Source organism: Lipotes vexillifer, unplaced genomic scaffold (genome assembly GCF_000442215.2).
Source record: "Lipotes vexillifer unplaced genomic scaffold, Lipotes_vexillifer_v1.1 scaffold1115, whole genome shotgun sequence".
NCBI classification, from domain to species: domain Eukaryota; kingdom Metazoa; phylum Chordata; class Mammalia; order Artiodactyla; family Lipotidae; genus Lipotes; species Lipotes vexillifer.
The window spans coordinates 782,406-801,259 of NW_006792080.1; positions in this window are offsets into that span (position 1 = coordinate 782,406).

Consider the following 18,854-nt stretch of genomic DNA (forward strand, 5'->3'; position numbering starts at 1 on the left):
AAAAAAAAAAAAAAAAAAAAAAAAAAAAAAAAAAAAAAAAAAAAAAAAAAAAAAAAAAAAAAAAAAAAAAAAAAAAAAAAAAAAAAAAAAAAATAGCCACAGAAAGTGCAGGTGGGAGACTAGAGGCCAGTAAATGCCTGAGAAGATGTTCAAACTTGTAAATAAAGATTGAGCAGACGAGTTTGCTGGTGCAGACTCCCCTCCCCACACGCCCCGAGATAACGACCAAGGCAGCGGACAGGAAGAGCAGCCAGGCGAGCAGAAACAGGGCAGGATGTGGGGAGGTGGTGGCCACACACTTGCTGACCTGCAGAGGGAGGGAGGGGACTGACCCCTGAGCCCCTCCTCACGCTCGGCAGAGGGGACTAGACTTTCCTTCTCTGTCTGGAAATGGAGGCAGGAGTAGGAGTGGGCAGACCTCTGCCTTCTGCTGAGACCCCAGGTCCCACCCTCGAGGCGCCCAGCGTGCCGCCCTGGTCCCTTCAGGGGCGTGGACATGCCTCCTCCCAGGAGTTCCGCTGAGAGGCTGCAGCTTCAGCGATTCCCCAGGGCGAGGCCCAGCCATGTCCCGAGGCTCTATAGCACCCACTCTTAGTGAGAAGCCCACAGCCAAGCTCGCCGGGCTTTGGGGAAAGCCTGTGGCTACATGATAGAGACTGAACGGCCACTGAGCAAACAGAGACGCTGTTATGTCAGGTTCCGCAAAGACAGAGCGAAATAAAACTGAGAAAATGAAGCCTGGAGGACAGAGCCAGTGTATACAGAGAGAAAGTCAGAGAACTAATTACCATCCTCAGAGAGATAAGACTGTATCCTTGAAACATAAACAACATGCTTTTTTTCTTCAATAAAAAATGCACTTAGAGCAAAGAGCTTGCAAATTAAATGGCTAAAATGAGAAACATATGGGTTGGAAGGTAAAATTGAAGAAATCCGCCCAGAGAATAGAAAAATGGGAGAGAAAATAAGAAAACAAAAGGATTGCTAGACATCTTCTATCTGAATAATAGGAATTCTGGCAATACACTAGAAATTGGAGGAGCCTTAATCAAAGACATGATTTAGGAAAATTTCCCGGAACCTGAACTATGTTTCTGGAGTGAACGGGGCCCAGCAAGGGGCTGGCAGATCAATGAAAACATTGTGTGTGGCCTGCACAAAGTATTGTGAAATTTTAGAACTAAGGGCAGAGGAAATCCTACATTCCCCAGATAAAGCAAAGACAAAGGCTTCAGAACTGTAGCGGCTTCAGACTTCATCCCCATGTTGAAACCTGGAAGGAATGGGGCAACGCCTTCAAACTTTTAAAGGAAAGTGATTTTCCAGCTTAGAATTCTAAGCCCAGGCCAAACATAAATTAAGGGTGAGGACAGAGTAAATGTGCTTTAAGACATGCGAGATGTCAGAGTTTTCCTCCTATGTATCTTGCCTCAGAAAACTACTTGAGGATGCGCTCCATTGAGATGAGGGCATCGGCGGAGACAGAGGAGGCCAGGAAGACAGCTACACGGTTCATTGTGCTCACTTCATCGCGCTTCGAAGGGATTGCATTGTTGGCAAATGGAAGGTTGGTGGCAACCCTGCGTCGAGCTAGTCTATTGGTGACACTCTTCCACAGCATTTGCTCACTTTGTGTCTCTGTGTCACATTTTGGAATTTCTCGTGGTATTTCAAGCTTTTGCATGGTGATTACATTTGTTACGGTGATTGGTGATCAGTGAACTTTGATGAACTCGCTGAAGGCTTAAATGATGGTTAGCAAGTTCCGTAATTAAGTATTTTTAAGGTATGTACGTTGTTTATTTAGATATAATGCTACTGCACACTTACCAGACTACAGTAGAGTGTAAACATAAGCTTTATATGCATTGGGAAACCAAAAAATTCATGTGGCTCAGTTTACTGTGGCATCTGCTTTGCTGCGGAGTCTGGAGCTGAACCCACAGTGTCTCCGAGGCCAGGCTGGCCTGGAGCCGGCAGGCTGGACGGATCCTGAGTTGTCTGAACACGTGGAGGGGATGTGGGGGGAGGCAGGGGTGTGAAGTGAACCCCATCTCACGCCTGGCGCCGAAAACCAAGGGTGGTGTCTGGAGAAGCGGAAGTGGGCGCCAAAATAATTAGCTACAGGGGTCGCAGGAGGTGCCCTGGGAGAGAGGGGGTGGCGGGGCGGGGGAAACGACCCCTCTCGCGATCAGCTCTCTGACACTGTTTATTCCTAGGTTGTGTGTAAGAGCTGAGGCTCTCAGTTTGCACCATCACATTGGCCCAGGTTTAAAAGACTGACAGCGCTAGTGTCTCCAGAGGACAGTCTGGCAGCTGTGGGTGGAAGGGGGCCCTTAAAGGCACCCCTGGGGTTCGGGTGGGACAGACTTGGGGGCTGGCGTCTGCAGGTGGGGCTGGGACACGCATCTCAGGCTCCCAACCTCCCTCCTGATGGGAACCGGCGGATTCCTACCGCGGGGGAGGGGTTCCTAGCCTGCAGGAAGGGTGGGCAGGCTGACAGCCGGGGCGGGGCGAAGGGTTTTGCTCATTTAGGGAATGATGGAGACAAAGAGCCACTAGGAGGTGACGGAGCAGAGGGTGTTGGAACCGGAAGGAGGGACTAGAGGACCCAGATGCTGAGGAAGGGGGTAGAAGGCCTAGGTTAACTTTCACCGGGAGACGGGACGGCCCTTCTGAGTAAAGCCGAAAAGGACCCGCCCCCAGCAGACAAAGGCCGCTTCCTCTCCCACACACACCTGACTCTCCGGAAGGTTCTTCTTTGGTGCTGAAATGCTGTACTCGCAGGAGGGGCCCATGGTCCTGGGAGTCCCCAGGTCAGCACTGCTTTCTGGCCGTGATGCCCCAGCTCACGCAGGCTCCGGGAAGGAGCAGCGGCCACTCTGGCCTGCGTCGCGCCGTTTCCTGGCGGCCCGTGTGCTGGCCCTGCCCGTGGTGCTTTTCTGTGAGGACGGAGAGCCAGCGCCTGCAGGTGAGGAGGGCGGGGCTAGGCCTCCAGGTGTGACTCTGAGGGAGCGTGTCGGACCTGCCCTCCTCCCCGTGACTCCATAGTAGGTGAGAAGCTGGTTGGATTGACCCAGTCATCGGTTTATCCCAGAAACAAAGGCACGGAGGAGCTGTGTGGAGTGCTGGCAAGGAGCGGGGCCCGGTGTGCGGCTGACCTGGTGATCGGGGGAGGGAAAGATGATGGAGGGGCTCGGAGCTGGTCTGGAGGGGGAGCTGTGCCCCGGTGCCAAATAGAAACAGAGACAGAGTTTTGGGTGAAGGAGCAAAGAATTAGCTTTATTGCTCTGCCGGGCAGAGGGGCCCACGGCGGGCTCATGCCCTCGAGGCTGTGTGTCCCCCCCCCCCCCCGGGGGGGGGGGGCTGGTCTATATGCCAAAGAGCAGGGCAGAAAATGCTGGGAGCTTATAAAACTTCAAGCCAGTGTCCCAGCTATTGGAGTTTCTGATTCAGTTAGTCTGGGTGGAGTTGCAGACCCTGTATTTTTTTCTGAAGAGCTTCGGGGGCGGTGTTCAAGGAGCAGGGCGTGGCCAGCTCGTGGACGTCCTTCTGAGTGGCTGGTGGTGAGGTAACCGGGAGTCGGCGTCATCAACCTTCTGGTTCCAGCCGGTCTGGGGTCTACGTGCTTGTGGGCAGCAGACAGTTAACTTCTCCCACCTGGTGGGGGCTCGAGTATCTGCAAAACAGCCCAAGGGACGTGGCTCAGAATAGTGTCTGTAGCCCTTGAGGAGGCACTAAAGGTCCTTCACTTTGTTTAACGGCTAAAGTATTATTATTTTGTCTTGCTTGGCTGTCTTCCTTTCTTTCTGCATTTTCTCACTTCTCTGATTAAATTTCTTGTTTGACTAAAGTTTTTCTACAGACTGGAGGCAGGTGGAGAACGCGCGTGCGGTCTATTCTGGCCAGGCCTCGTAGGGTCCTGCCAGGTTACAGAGAGAGTCAGCGCCGCCGGGAGAAGGGTCGGGGAGCGGGAGCCTTGTGGGCAGAGAAAGCCCAGCTCCAGGGCCCCCAGGGGAGGAGCCCCCTCCAGGCGCCCACAGGGCCAGAGGCAGAGCCGCAAGCCAGGGGGCTGGGGAGGCCGGGCAGCCAGCTGTCCCCACCTTCCAGGGACCAGTGGGCCAGAATGAGGGAGCCGTGGTGGAGTTCGCGTTGGAAGGGGCAGGCGGGCACGGGTCTGAGTGTCAGAGCAGCGCGCCCTGCTGCAGCCCCAGGGACCGGGCGGACGTGGGCACGGCACCCGGGAGGCTGTGCAGCATCCCCTGGATGAAGCGGGGGACGGGGTGTAGAGGAGAAAGGCTCGGGGTTGGGACACGGCCTGGCAGGAAGGCAGCTGTGCGGGGGGGCCGCTGAGATACCCAAGGACGTTATTCCCATCCCCATAGCTTCCCCCTTTTTTGTGAACTTGATCTGTAGTTTTCCAAGAAGCGAGTGTTAAAAATCTAACTTTATGATTGAGGATTTGCCAATTTCCCCGGTATTCTTGTGGCTTTTTAACACATTTGAAATTGTTTATATAGCACTTACCATGTGCCAGACACTGTCCTGAATACTTTCCAAATATGAACTCATCTAATCAATTCCAACAAGAGGAGATTAGCTCAGGAAATTATACAGTAGGCCTTGGAGAAAACTGTAATAAAATTTATTGATTAACAAGGAAAATTGTCCATGATATATTATAAAATAAAAAAGGCAAGTTACAATGCAGTTTATACACGTTGATCACTTTTTTGGTGAGTAAAAGAAAAGTATCTATGCATAAGAGAACGGTCTGGAAGTGTGATACCGAACGGTGACAGATTATCTGTGGGAGATAGAATTATGGGTGATCATAATTTTCTCATTTCTGCGTGTATGCATTTTCTGTTTTGATAATGGGGATCTATTAGTTTAGAAATTTTAAAATGAAATAAATCATTTGATAAAGGTCCTGTTATTCACAATATGCACTTGAGAAGCTGTAGGTAAATGGATTGAAAATTCTCGTTAATTAAGTGTAAGGTGCCCCATATAAAGATCAAAGAACTGGATGCACAGCTGTGTGACTTACGAACAAAGAATCGGAAAATATTTTTGGAAAACTCTAATGGATTGCTCATCATCTCTTCCAAATTTTTTGTTGCGATAAAAACATTAACATAAATTTTATCATTTCTAACGTAAAATGTATCATCTTAATCATTTTAAGTGTCCAGTTAAAGGACATTAAGTACATTCATAATGTGCAGCCATCACCACTATCGTCTCTAGAACGTTTTCATCTTGAAAAACTGAAGCTCTGTCTCCATTAAACACTAACTCCCCACCCTCCTCCCCCAGCCCCTGGCAGCCACAGTCCTACTTTCTGTCTCTGTGGACTTGACTCCCCTAGGGACCTCATGTAAGTGGGATCGTACAGTACTTGTCCCTTTGTGAATGGCTTATTTCATTGAGCACAGTGTCGTCAAGGTTCATTGTGTTGTAGCAGGTGTCAGAATGTCCTTCGTTTTTAAGGCTGAATCATATTCCATTGCATGTGTGGACTGCACTTTGTTTATCCATCCACCTGTCGATGGACATGGGGTGCTTCCATGTTTTATCTGTTGTGAATAGTGCTGCTGTGAGCATGGTGTACAGATATCTCTTTGAGACCCTGCTTTCAATTCTTTTGGGTAAATACCCAGAAATGGAATTGCTGGATCGTATGGTTCTAATTTTTGAGGAACCGCCATACGGTTTTCCACAGAGGCTGCACCGTTTTACACTCCCACCACCAGTGCACAAGGGCTCCAGTTTCTCTGCATCCTCACCAACACTTAACTATTTTCTGTGTTTTGTTTTGTTTTATAGCAGCCATCGCAGTGGGTGTGAAGTCCTGTTTCTCTGTGGTTTTCATTTGCATCATCCCTCATGATTAGTGATGTTGAGTGTCTTTTCATTTGCTTCTTGGCCATCTGTATGTCTTCTTTGGAAGAAGACATACAGTCCTTTGCCCATTTAAAAATGTTTTTTTTTTTTTTTTTTTTTTTTTTGCGGTATGTGGGCCTCTCACCGCTGTGGCCTCTCCCATTGCGGAGCACAGGCTCCGGACGAGCAGGCCCAGCGGCCATGGCTCACGGGCCCAGCCGCTCCACGGCATGTGGGATCCTCCCAGACCGGGGCACGAACCCGTATCCCCTGCATCGGCAGGCGGACTCTCAACCACTGCGCCACCAGGGAAGCCCTAAAAATGTTTTTTTTATTGTTGTTGAGTTTTAGGAGTTCTCTGGATACTCTGGGTATCAACCCCTTGTTAGATACACGTTTTGCAGATATTTTCTCCCATTTCTTAGGTTGTCTCTTCACTCTTTTGATTGTGTCCTTTGATTCACAGAAGTTTTTAATTTTCATTCAGTGCAATTTATCTCTTTTTTACTTCTGTCACCCATGCTTTGGTGTCATTCCAAGAAATCATTGCCAAATCCAGCGTTATGAAGTTTTTCTCTGTTTTCTTCTAAGATTTTGTACTTTCAGGTATTACATTTTAGGTCTTTGATCCATTTTGAGTTCATTCTTGTTTGTGGTATAAGGTAAGGATCCAGCTTCCTTCTTTTGCACGTGGATGTTGGTTGTCCCAGCGCCATTTTTGAGGGAGTAAAGAGACGAATCCAGGACGTGAGACAGTCTCAGGAACCACCGCTTGGTTTCTGCACCGCGTCAGCAGTGTGACGAGAAGCTCGCAGAGATCTTCCCAGACAAGAGACAGAGCTACCACCTGTAACCACCCACAGGAGCTGGTTCAGATCCAAACAACTGCTTATGATAAGGCGGTTCTCAGGCAGTACGGGAAGTTTCATGCTGGATTAGATTCTCCCGAGGACCGATTGCAACTCTTGTCAGGTGAGGTAACCACAGCATTGTGACCACGTAGACACAAAGCAGGAGGCTCTCAATCCAGGCGGGAGATGGATGAGCGGGGACAGGGCATTCGGAGAGAAGCGGGTAGTTCTGAGATGTGCTTTGGAAGGAGAAACACCAAGGCCTTCTGATGGGTCAAGGGTAAAGGGTGAGCAGTGCAGGTGCCCACAAGCAATGGACAGCTCAGCAGCTCTCAGGATCTCAAAGGTGCTCGGAACGTGTGTGAAGCCAGCATTGAGGTGGTCCCATTGCACGTGTTCTGCTCCAGTGTTCCTGACGTCAGAGAAGGCCCCACTCTCCCCGACTCATGCAAGCCAGAAGCTGGGGACCCTGCTCTCCCTGGGGACACCTGGTGGGCCAGGCTGGCTCACAGCTGCCCTGGAGGAAGACGGCCCCTCAGGGCTCTGCAGAGTGGACCCTGTTGTCAGGCCAAGCATGATGAACATTTCAGATATTTCAAATTTGAGGAAAAGTCCTCTGCTTCTTCTCATACGATGCAGTAACAAATAAAACTTTATTTTGTTTCTATGAATCACTGCATTCCCAGGAAGCAGACACCACAGCCCATCCTGTGGTTCAGGACCCTGGAAAACAGAGAAGGTGTAAAAGCCAATTTGGCTTCAGTGGCAGAAAGCAGATCAGTGGTCGCCTGGGGCTGGGGTGGGGAGGGGTCTCCTGCAGGGGCACAAGGATGCTTCTCGAGGTGATGGAAATATTTTGCATGTCGATTAGGTGCTTGTGTGACTGTACCTATGAGTCAGCACTCAAACGTCACACTTAACATAGATGGATTTCATTGTACATAAATTACATCTCAAAGCTGATTTTTTAAAAGCCAGTTTGGCAGGGATGAGGGAGGGCATCCCAGGGCGGCCGTAAGGAGGAGAGAAAGGAACAGTTCAGCAACTGAGGGCCTGGCATGTAGCGGCCAGGAGATACAGAGAAACCTTCTTTGCAGGTTTTGGAGACTTCACTTTCTACTTGAGGGCCTTGGCCCCAGGTAAACCCGACATACTGCCGACAGCAAGTCAGCCGTGGGCCCTGGATTTGGGGCTCTGTGCTCCTCTCGGGAGGGACCCCCGAATGGGCCACGGCAGGAGAGGGCAGCACACATGCCGACGGGGAAGCAGGGGGCCCGAGGCCCTGGTCTGGCCTAGAGGTTAGAGAAGGTGTCTGGGCAGCGATGGGGGCCTTGGGGTTGGGGAGCCCTTTGTGACAGCCAGCGTCTGGGGACTGAGGGCAGCTCCTCAGGCTGCGGGCTGCGGGGGTGGGCGCGAGGGGCCGGTGCGAGTTGGCTGGGCCGTGAAAGTTTCACTCGATCCTGACGGCAACAGGGAGCGATTAAACCTGCTTAATCCAGGAGTGGCAGTCAGATCTGTGTTTTAGGAAGAGGGCTCTGAAGGGTGGACAAGGGTGTTACAAGGTCAAGTGGCCCCGGCAGCGCCCCTTACGAGGAGGTGGGAATCTGGCAGGGATGTGTGTGCAGTGGACGGGGCCCTGCGGACGCTCCGGCGCGTCACCAAGGGCCCACGGACCCCCTGTGGCTCGGGGCTTCCATCACGAAGCGTCTCAGATGTAGGCCGGGTGTCCAGCCAGCCTCGCATGCAGCTGTTAGAGGTGGAATGTGTGCGCACCGCTAATTTGCTAAGTTTCAATATTTAAATGCCTCTAACTGTGCTGTCCCAGTTTTGACACGTGGTCCCCTCGGGGGCACACGTGAGACTTCCAAGCGGAGGTGGCTGGGCTCTCTCGGCCTGGGGGTGGGGAGTGGAGTGGAGAGCCTCGGAGCAAGCTCGGTGATGTCTCGTTTCCGACCAGCTCTCGGGGGCCGCGGGCGCTGCTGGCCCGTGGACCTCGTGTGAAGAGCGAGACTGCAGAGGGACGTGTGGGTCTGGAGCTGCACAGGGTCCCCGGCTGAGTTAGATGAAGGTGTCTTGATATTCAGGTGCTCTTGGGAGCAGGTGCGAGGCACGGGTCACAAAGCAGAATTCCCAGGAGTCCAGGTGAGTAAAGGAAGGTGTGAAGTGGGCAGAGGGTGGAGGAGCCGCAGACTTGGGAAGGCCTCTGCGAGGCCCAGACCCAAGGGCCTGCGATCAGAACTGGGGAGGACTCTACATATCGGTGAAAAGGACAGAAAACGTAAGACAGAAACACGAAAGAGGTTTGCAGACACTCCACAAGACGATCCAAATGCCAGTAAGCCTGTGAAAAGGTAATTGTGGAAATGCAAAGTGACATCACAGTGAAATGCCACCACACAGCCACCAGCATGGCTAAAATTAGAGTCTGACAATGCCAAGAGCAGACAAGGACCCAGGGCAACCGAGTGCTGACGCGTGACTAGGAGTGCAGCCAGGTGCAGGCAGGCACCTGGCGGATTGCTTGGTGATGATAGTGGAAGTAGGAGCCGTGACGTCCCTCGATCTGGCAACTCCGCCCCCAGTTACGCGCCTCCTGGTTCTTTGCTTTCAAGCCCCTGGGACCCTGGGACTGTGGTAAATAGGAAAGCAGGGAATCGAATCCTGTTAGTTTCCTGAGGGGAAGTAAGTTTTGCAAGAGTGGGATATTATTTCTCAGTCATCAGATTGTCAAACACTAAACCTACGGATGATCCGCCGTGTCAGGTGGGAGTGGCCATCCTATGTTAGCGCCCTCGAGAATCCTGACGTACTGACTGGAGGGCGTCGGGCCCTGGGAGCGGGACCTGGCGAGGGGGCGGCACATGCCAGCACTTACACTTGTCCGACTCGGGCTTGCCCACAGGAAGGGAAGCAGCCTACTTACGCAGGTGCCTCCGGGCCCTCTTGCCTGTCCTCACAGCCTGTTTTAGGGTATCCGTGGGTTTTCGCTCTCCCACGTACATCTGAGAGCGAGCCACTAAGTCCAGGGACAATCTGTGCAGAATGTGGGATCGCACTGAACTCCTGATGGCATGTTTCCTGCCCCCCAGGCACCTGTCCAAGCCGTTGTCCCTTCATGGAATTCGGTCATCCGCTGCCTAAGCCGCATCTCTGGTTAGGATCGTTTCTAGGTGTGTCAGAGGTTTGGTTGCTTCTGTGAAGGCAACTTGTTAAATGTTTTCCCTTTTTTTTTCTTCGGCTGCATTGGGTTTTCGTTGCTGCGCGCGGGCTTTCTCTAGTTGCGGCGAGCGGGGGCTACTCTTTGTTGCGGTGCGCGGGCTTCTCATTGCGGTGGCTTCTCTTGCAGAGCATGGGCTGTAGGCGCACGGGCTCAGTAGTTGTGGCACGTGGGCTCAGTAGTTGTGGTTCATGGGCTCTAGAGCGCAGGCTTGGTAGTCGTGGCACACGGGCTTAGTTGCTCCGCGGCATGTGGGATCTTCCCGGATCAGGGCTCGAACCCGTGTCCCCTGCATTGGCAGGCGGATTCTTAACCACTGTGCCACAAGGGAAGCCCCTGTTTTCCATTTCTGATTGGTAATTACTGGCCTATAGAAATGTCATTGATTTTTATATGTTGATCTACTTATCACTATGTGCAGGCACCAGCCTAAGATCCTTACATGTATGAAATTAATTAATAGTGTTAATTTAACAAGCCCGTGGGGTACATGCTAATCGTATCTCTATTTGATAGCTGTGAAAAAGAGGCCACAGAAAGGTGTTTCTTTGTAGACTCTCCTAGATTTTTTAATAGATGACTTTGCCTATAAATAATGACAGTTATTTCTCTCTCTTCCCGAAATGTATGCTTATTCTTTTTTCCTGATTATTTGCATTGGCTATAATGAGAATTCTCCTATTTTTCCTAGTAAGATGTTTGCTGCAGATTTTTGATAAAAGTTCTGTTCCATTAGAGAAGATGGCATCTACACCTGGTTCACTAAGCATGTTTACTATGAATTAGTTTTGAATTTCATCAAATGTTTTTTTAGCACCTATTGAGACAAACATGTAGCTTTTCTCCTTTAGTCTGTTAATGGAGGGAATAACACTGATGACTTTCCTAATGTTAAATTACCCTTAAATTCCTGGACTGAACCCTACTTGGTGTTTTATTTTAATGCCCTGCTGGCTTTGACTGCTAGTATTTTATTTGAGATTAGTTCCATCTGTTTGTATATGAGATTGGCTGTTAACTTTCTTAGGGTGTCTTTAACTGGGTTTTAAGTCAGGTTTGTGCTTATTTTAGGGAAGCTCAGCCATAGTAATAAATAAGTAAGAGCTTTCGACGGTATCTGTGAGAAGAAAGCATAGAGGTAGGTGGCCGCTGCTCTGCCTCTGCGTCCCCTTGGCCGTCCACCCTTGGGTGCAGCTGGCCACCACAGCTCCAGGCACCCGGGCCCTGGCCAGGACATGGGTGGAAGCACCGGATGACTGTCTGCGTTGATTGAGGAAATAAACACTTCCCCTGGGGCTCCCAGAAAATTTCTGCTTGTGATTCCTGGGCCAGGACGTCCTACGGGAACCTCCAACTGCAAGGAAGGAGGGCAAGTGAGTAGTTCATCTTTCCAGCCTGTCTCCGTAGTTAGATGGGAATGGAGGGGGCTTGGGACAGCGTCCAGTTCGTCGGCCAGCAGGTTCGGTGAGCTGCCCTGTTTCCAGGTTCCAAAATAAGGTGCGTGAGATGCTTCGGTAGAATCCAGCCACAAAACCAACCCATCCTACTGATATTTCACACATAGGTCTTTGGTTACACTTTCAGTTTATATTAAGCTTATTGAGCACTTCAGATTATCTGCTTTTCCTTGGGCTGATTTTTATTATTTACATTATCCTAGAAAGTTTTCCGTTTCATTAATCATCTAAAATGTAGGGATAGTAACTGTACGAGGCATGTTCTTATGTTTTTTGAAAAATCTCCTCTTTACCTGAAGTTAAACTCCATTTCTTCCTGAAATGAATTTGCATCCCCTGCCCCACATTCCCTCTTGCTTACGAGGATTGGCCAATGGCCCATTTTGTGAGCCTCTTGAAAGCTTTGGTTTTATTGATAAATACTAATGAAATTTAAAAAAACACAAGTAATTTCCTCTTTTGTTAATTTTTTCTCTCCTTTTTGGCTATTTGCTGTTGCTGTTCATTTTCTAGAGTTTGGGGTTCGTGACTTACTTCATTTATTTTCTTTTTTATTACAAAATATCTCAAAACACTGAAAAGTGAAGAGAGCAAGATAATGAGTATCCATGTACTTAGCACTATAATTTGGCAAATTTAACAAACTTTAATATTAAGCCACAGTTTATTTGAGACTTTTAGAAGCTATTACACTTAATCTCTCTTTTTCCTCTTGAATCTGTTTCCTCCGTGTCTCCTTCACTGTTCTAACTACCATTCGGTTTCTCCTTTCTTTTCTTATTGTGGTAAAATACACATAACATAAAATTTACCACCGTAACCATTTTTTAGGTGTACAGTTCAGTGGTAGTAAGTGCATTCACGTCGTTGTGTAACCATCACCACCATCCACCCCCATAACTCTTTCTACCTTGTGAAACTGAAACCCTGTCCCCATCAACACTCACTTCCCATCTTCCCCCAGCCCCTGGGCCCGCCGTCTACTTTCTGTCCCTACGGATTTGACTCCTGTAGGGACCTCATGTAAATGGAATCATACAGTACTTGTCTTTCTCTGTTGGACTTATTTCACTAAGCATAATACCCCCCAAGTCCATGGATGGAGCACACTTTGTTTATCCATCATCCATCCATGGACACGGGTTGCTTCCATGTTTTATCTATTATAAATAATGCGTCTGTGGACTCCCCTGGTGGTGCAGTGGTTAAGAATCCACCTGCCAGTGCAGCGGACACGGGTTCGACGCCTGGTCTGGGAAGATCCCACATGCCATGGAGCAACTAAGCCCGTGCACCACAACTACTGAGCCTGCACTCTAGAGCCCACGCACCACAACTACTGAGCCCACGTGCCACAACTGCTGAAGCCCACGTGCCACAGCTACTGAAGCCCGGGTGCCTAGAGCCCGTGCTCCGCAACGAAGAGAAGCCCCCGCTCGCCAAAACGAGAGAAAGCCCACGTGCAGCAACGAAGACCCAACGCAGCCAAAAATAAATAAATTAATTAATTTTTAAAAAATGATGCTGCTATGAATGTGGGTTGTACACATATCTCGAGACCTTGCCTTCAGTTCTTTGGGTTATATGCCCAGAAGTGGCATTTCTGAGTCATAGGGTATTTCTGTTTCATTTTCGAGGAAACTCCATACTGTTTTCCACAGTGGCTGCGTCATTTCGCATCCCCACCAGCAGTGCCCTGGGTACCAGTTTCTTCACGTCCTCGCCAACACCTGTTATTTTCTGTTGTTACGATCGTATCCATGCGAACGGGTGTGAGGTGATACCTCATTGTGGTTTTGATGTGCATTTCCCTAACGTTAGCATCTTTTCATGTGCTTTTTAACCATCTGTGTATTTCTTTGGAGAAACGGCTATTCAAGTCCTTTGCCTATTTTTGAATCAGGCTTTTTCACTGTCGAGTTATAGGAGTTCTCTATACATCCTGGATATTACCCTCTAATCAGAAAGTGATTTGCAGATGTTTTCTCTCATTCTGTGAGTCATTCAGTTTTATACTTTTACCAGATGCGTGTGTGTCTTGTAAACAATGTATAGAACTGTTGTGCGTCGTTGAAACTTTATATTATCAGGCTGCAAGTCTTGTTTTCTCACCCGCTGTTCTTCACGGTATGTGGATGGTGATACACCATCCGTTGTCTCTGCTGCGTGAAAGCGCACAGCTCGTGACCTGTGTATGCGCTTTCCTGTTGATGAGCATTTAGCTGGCTTCCGTTTTCTTACTGTTACTTTCTGCCATTACAAAGAGCGACCATCCTTGTCTTATCTGTCCTTCTACACACGCGCGAGGGATTCTCTGGGCTGACACCCAGCAGTGGGATGTCTGGGTCATGGGACGTGTGCACATGCTTGACCCTGCGAGGCAACACCAAGCTGTTCTCAGCGCCTCTGTGCCAGCTCACGCTCCCCCCACGGTGCGTGGGAGTCCCCGTTACTCCACACTCCCACCAACACTGATCTATTGTCACACTTGGTATTTGCCACTAAGGTGATGGCTGTGGACGGGCATCTTGTAATTGTTTCAGTATGCATTTCCTGAGTGTTCATGAGCTGTATTAGGTTTTCATGTTTATTTATTTAGATGTATTCTCCTCTGAGTTGCCTGTTCATATGCTTTGCCCACGTCCTGTTCAGATTTTTGCCCTTTTCTGACTGATTTGTGGGAGCTCTTTTTAGAGCCGGATTTGAATTCTCCAGTAGTTACGTGCTTTGCACACATCTTCTCCCTGCTGTGTGCTTTGTTGATGGTGTCTTTTATCATCTAAAACCTTCATTTATTTCTGTAAAATTCATTAATCTTATCCTTCATGCCTTGTTCAAGCAGCTCTTCCCTTCCCCCAAAACAATTAAAGATATTTTCTTATTTTTTCCCTAATGTTAAGGATGCTTCTTTTCAGATTTAGGCATTTCGTCCATTTGGAATTTATTCTTGCACATGGCATGACATAGGGAATTCATTGAAAATTTCCATATGAATAACCAATTTCCCAGCACCATTTATGTCCTAGTCTGTTGTTTCACCAGCAATTTATTATGGCTTCTCTGTGGTGTAACAGTTTTCCCTTAGAGGTTCAGGGCCGTTTTTGCACTGCCTATTCTATTTCATTGTTTTTTGAGAAACTACAACTCTGATAACAAACTGTCTTTAATTACTCGTTTCCTAATAGGTCTGCGTGTTTGCCAGAGAAAAAGGTCTGGTTCGCTTTTGTGGACGTCCAGGTGAACTTTAGGGTTTGTTATATCCTCTCCGGCATTTTTTGTTTTTGTGGTTGGAGGCCCATCTGTGATATTTCCTTTCTTATTGCTGCTGGCGTTTAGAAAAGCTTTGGACTTTTGCCTATTGATTTTGTAACTGGTCACCTTATTAAAAATATTTTAAGCCTTTTTAATCTCTTCTCTTGGGTGTTTAATAATTAGTGTGAGCTAAGGACAGCTGGGAACCTTCCCTTTAGTCTCGCAAGAACTCCGAGGCAGGGCCCACCACGCTCCCATTTTACAGATGAGGACACAGAGGCAGAACACAGCTGGAGGACTTCCCCCGGTCGCCAGTTAGCAAAACGGTGGCGATGGAAATCAGTTCTAGGTTTTATAATCAGACCACACTGTCTCTTCAAAGTTGGGGATTTAATATTTTACTCAACATTTACATCTTTCTTTTTAGATTAGTGAACCATGTTTTCTCTCAGTAAATGGCTTTATCTCTTACTTTGCAGAGAAAACACAAGCCGTTATAAGTCCTTGAAGGGTTTTTCCCTAATACTGGCTCTGGTTTTCTGACACCAGCTGGGTGTCCAACAACCAATTCTGACGCTAAAGACCAGAGTTGCTGTCAGGCCCCAGGGTTAAGGGTCGGTCGCATAAGATGACCCCCACCACCACCACCAGTCTTCAAAGGCGGCTGCAGGTGGGGAACCCAGGCTGCCCACACTTCTGCCTGGCTGACTACATGTTGGGTGTTCCCCCGAGCCACCGCCTGAGGACTTCAGGAAAGCAGTTGCCTTACTAGATGACCGGCTTATCATAAAGGATACAACTGGAGAACAGCCGAACGGAAGAGATGCGCAGGGCAGTGCACACGGCGAGGGGCGAGGGGCTCCCACACCCCTCTGGGTGCAGCTGCCCACTCACCCTGCAGGCCTTGGGACCCGCCAGCCTCCAGAATCGCATGAGGCCATTCCTTGTCATCGTTTTCTATCCCTCTATCTGTCTGTCTACATCCTATTGGTTGTGCTTCTCTGGAGAGCCCTGACTAATACAGAACCATCCCTTTCAACCTTCTCTGAACTTTATTTTCATCCTTCCCACTCTGCTGTTTCGGACCCGGACCTTGCCCCACACTATAGCGCAGAGAACAGAAGGTGGTAGAGAAAGGATGTCAAACCATGATACCCCTTAATCCCAATATCCCCCCAGTTATAACAGGATTGGCCTAAAACAGCTAGCTGAGTAAGTCAACCAGTAAGTTTGGCTCTTTGGTATACAGAGATCTATACTCCAAATAAACGGAGAATGCACATTCTTTTTGAACACACTTGAAAGACTGACCATTTGTTAGGCCACGAAGGAGGTCTCAGCTTGTTCCCCTGAAGTCACCATCACAGGGATTTTGTTTGATAACACAATGTAATAAAATCACAACTTAATTATGAAAAGAAGCCGCCAAAAAAATCCCATGTGGCCAGAAACTAAATTACACATTACTAAGTACCCCTTGGTTTAAAACAGAAATCTGAAAATTATTAAATCTTCATAAATCAACAATATGAAATTGTTGTGGTCAAGCAGAATTTACTAGGAAATTTTTTTAACGTCTTTATTGCAGTATAAGTGCTTTACAATGGTGTGTTAGTTTCTGCTTTATAACAAAGTGAATCAGTTATACATACACATATGTTCCCATATCTCTTCCCTCTTGCGTCTCCCTCCCTCCCACCCTCCTTATCCCACCCCTCTAGGTGGTCACAAACCACCGAGCTGATCTCCCTGTGCTATGCGGCTGCTTCCCACTAGCCATCCACTTTACGTTTGGTAGTGAATGTATGTCCATGCCACTCTCTCACTTTGTCACAGCTTACCCTTCCCCCTCCCCATATCCTCAAGTCCATTCTCTAGTAGGTCTGTGTCTTTATTCCCATCTTACCCCTAGGTTCTTCATGACCTTTTTTTTTTTTTCCCCCTTAGGTTCCGTATATATGTGTTAGCGTACGGTATTTGTTTTTCTCTTTCTGACTTACCACTCTGTATGACAGACTCTAGGTCCATCCACCTCACTACAAATATCTCAGTTTCGTTTCTTTTTATGGCTGAGTAATATTCCATTGTATATATGTGCCACACCTTCTTTATCCATTCATCCGATGATGGACATTTAGCTTGCTTCCATGTCCTGGCTATTGTAAATAGAGCTGCAATGAACATCTTGGTACATGACTCTTTTTGAATTATGGTTTTCTCAGGGTATATGCCCAGTAGTGGGATTGCTGGGTCGTATGGTAGTTCTATTTCTAGTTTTTTAAGGAACCTCCATACTGTTCTCCATAGTGGCTGTATCAATTTACATTCCCACCAGCAGTGCAAGAGTGTTCCCTTTTCTCCACACCCTCTCCAGCATTTATTGTTTCTAGATTTTTTCATGATGGCCATTCTGACTGGTGTGAGATGATATCTCATTGTAGTTTTGATTTGCATTTCCCTAATGATTAATGATGTTGAGCATTCTTTCATTTGTTTGTTGGCAATCTGTATATCTTCTTTGGAGAAATGTCTGTTTAGGTCTTTTGCCCATTTTTGGATTGGGTTGTTTGGTTTTTTGTTACTGAGCTGCATGAGCTGCTTGTAAATCTTGGAGATTAATCCTTTGTCAGTTGCTTCATTTGCAAATATCTTCTCCCATTCTGAGGGTTGTCTTTTGGTCTTGTTGATGGTTTCCTTTGCTGTGCAGAAGCTTTGAAGTTTCATTAGGTCCCATTTGTTTATTTTTGCTTTTTTTTCCATTTCTCTAGGAGGTGGGTCAAAAAGGATCTTGCTGTGATTTATGTCATAGCGTGTTCTGCCTATGTTTTCCTCTAAGAGTTTGATAGTTTCTGGCCTTACATTTAGGTCTTTAATCCATTTTGAGCCTATTTTTGTGTGTGGTGTTAGGGAGTGTTCTAATTTCATACTTTTACATGTATCTGTCCAGTTTTCCCAGCACCACTTATTGAAGAGGCCCTCTTTTCTCCACTGTATATTCTTGCCTCCTTTATCAAAGATAAGGTGACCATATGTGCGTGGGTTTATCTCTGGGCTTTCTATCCTGTTCCATTGACCTCCCTTTCTGTTTTTGTGCCAGTACCATACTGTCTTGATTACTGTAGCTTTGTAGTATAGTCTGAAGTCAGGGAGCCTGATTCCTCCAGCTCCATTTTTCATTCTCAAGATTGCTTTGGCTATTCGGGGTCTTTTGTGTTTCCATACAAATTGTGAAATTTTTTTGTTCTAGTTCTGTGAAATATGCCAGTGGTAGTTTGATAGGGATTGCATTGAATCTGTAGATTGCTTTGGGTAGTAGAGTCATTTTCACAATGTTGATTCTTCCAATCCAAGAACATGGTATATCTCTCCATCTATTTGTATTATCTTTAATTTCTCTCATCAGGGTCATATAATTTTCTGCGTACAGGTCTTTTGTCTCCTTAGGTAGGTTTATTCCTAGGTATTTTATTCTTTTTGTTGCAGTGGTAGATGGGAGTGTTTTCTTAATTTCACTTTCAGATTTTTCATCTTTAGTGTATAGGAATGCCAGAGATTTCTGTGCATTAATTTTGTATCCCGCTGCTTTACCAATTACTAGGAAAATTTTGGTTTTAAATAAAATGACTAGGAATAAAAAATGTAGAAAAAGTGCACTAGACATTCAAAGAAAGACATTAGACAAAGATCAACAAAGCAAACCCAAAGCAAGAAGGAAGGAAGTAATAAAGATCAGAATTCACTGAAATAGAAATCAGCAGAACTGACTATACCGAAAGCAGAGAGAGGGGAAGAGAGAGAGAAAAAATATAAAAATATATACTCACAGAATGAAAAAGGGAAATTAACTTTGGATACAACAGACTTTTTACAACAATAAAAAGGTATAATAAATAATTATTTGCTGATAGATTGGAAAGCCTAGTGATGTAGATAAGTTTCTGGGAATATAGAAAATGAAAAAAATTGGTGCAAAAAGAAATAGAAAATTTGAATAAGCCAATGATTTTTAAATAAACTGAAATCTAATATTTCCCTTCCCAATGAGCCCCCAACCCAGACTGTTTTATGGGGGATTTCTACCAAACTCTTAAGTGGTGGTTAATTCCTATCTTATCCAAGTCATTTTAGAATGTCCAAAAAGAGTAAAAACTGCTCAGCTCATTTTAGGAGGCTGGTGTAATCTTGATT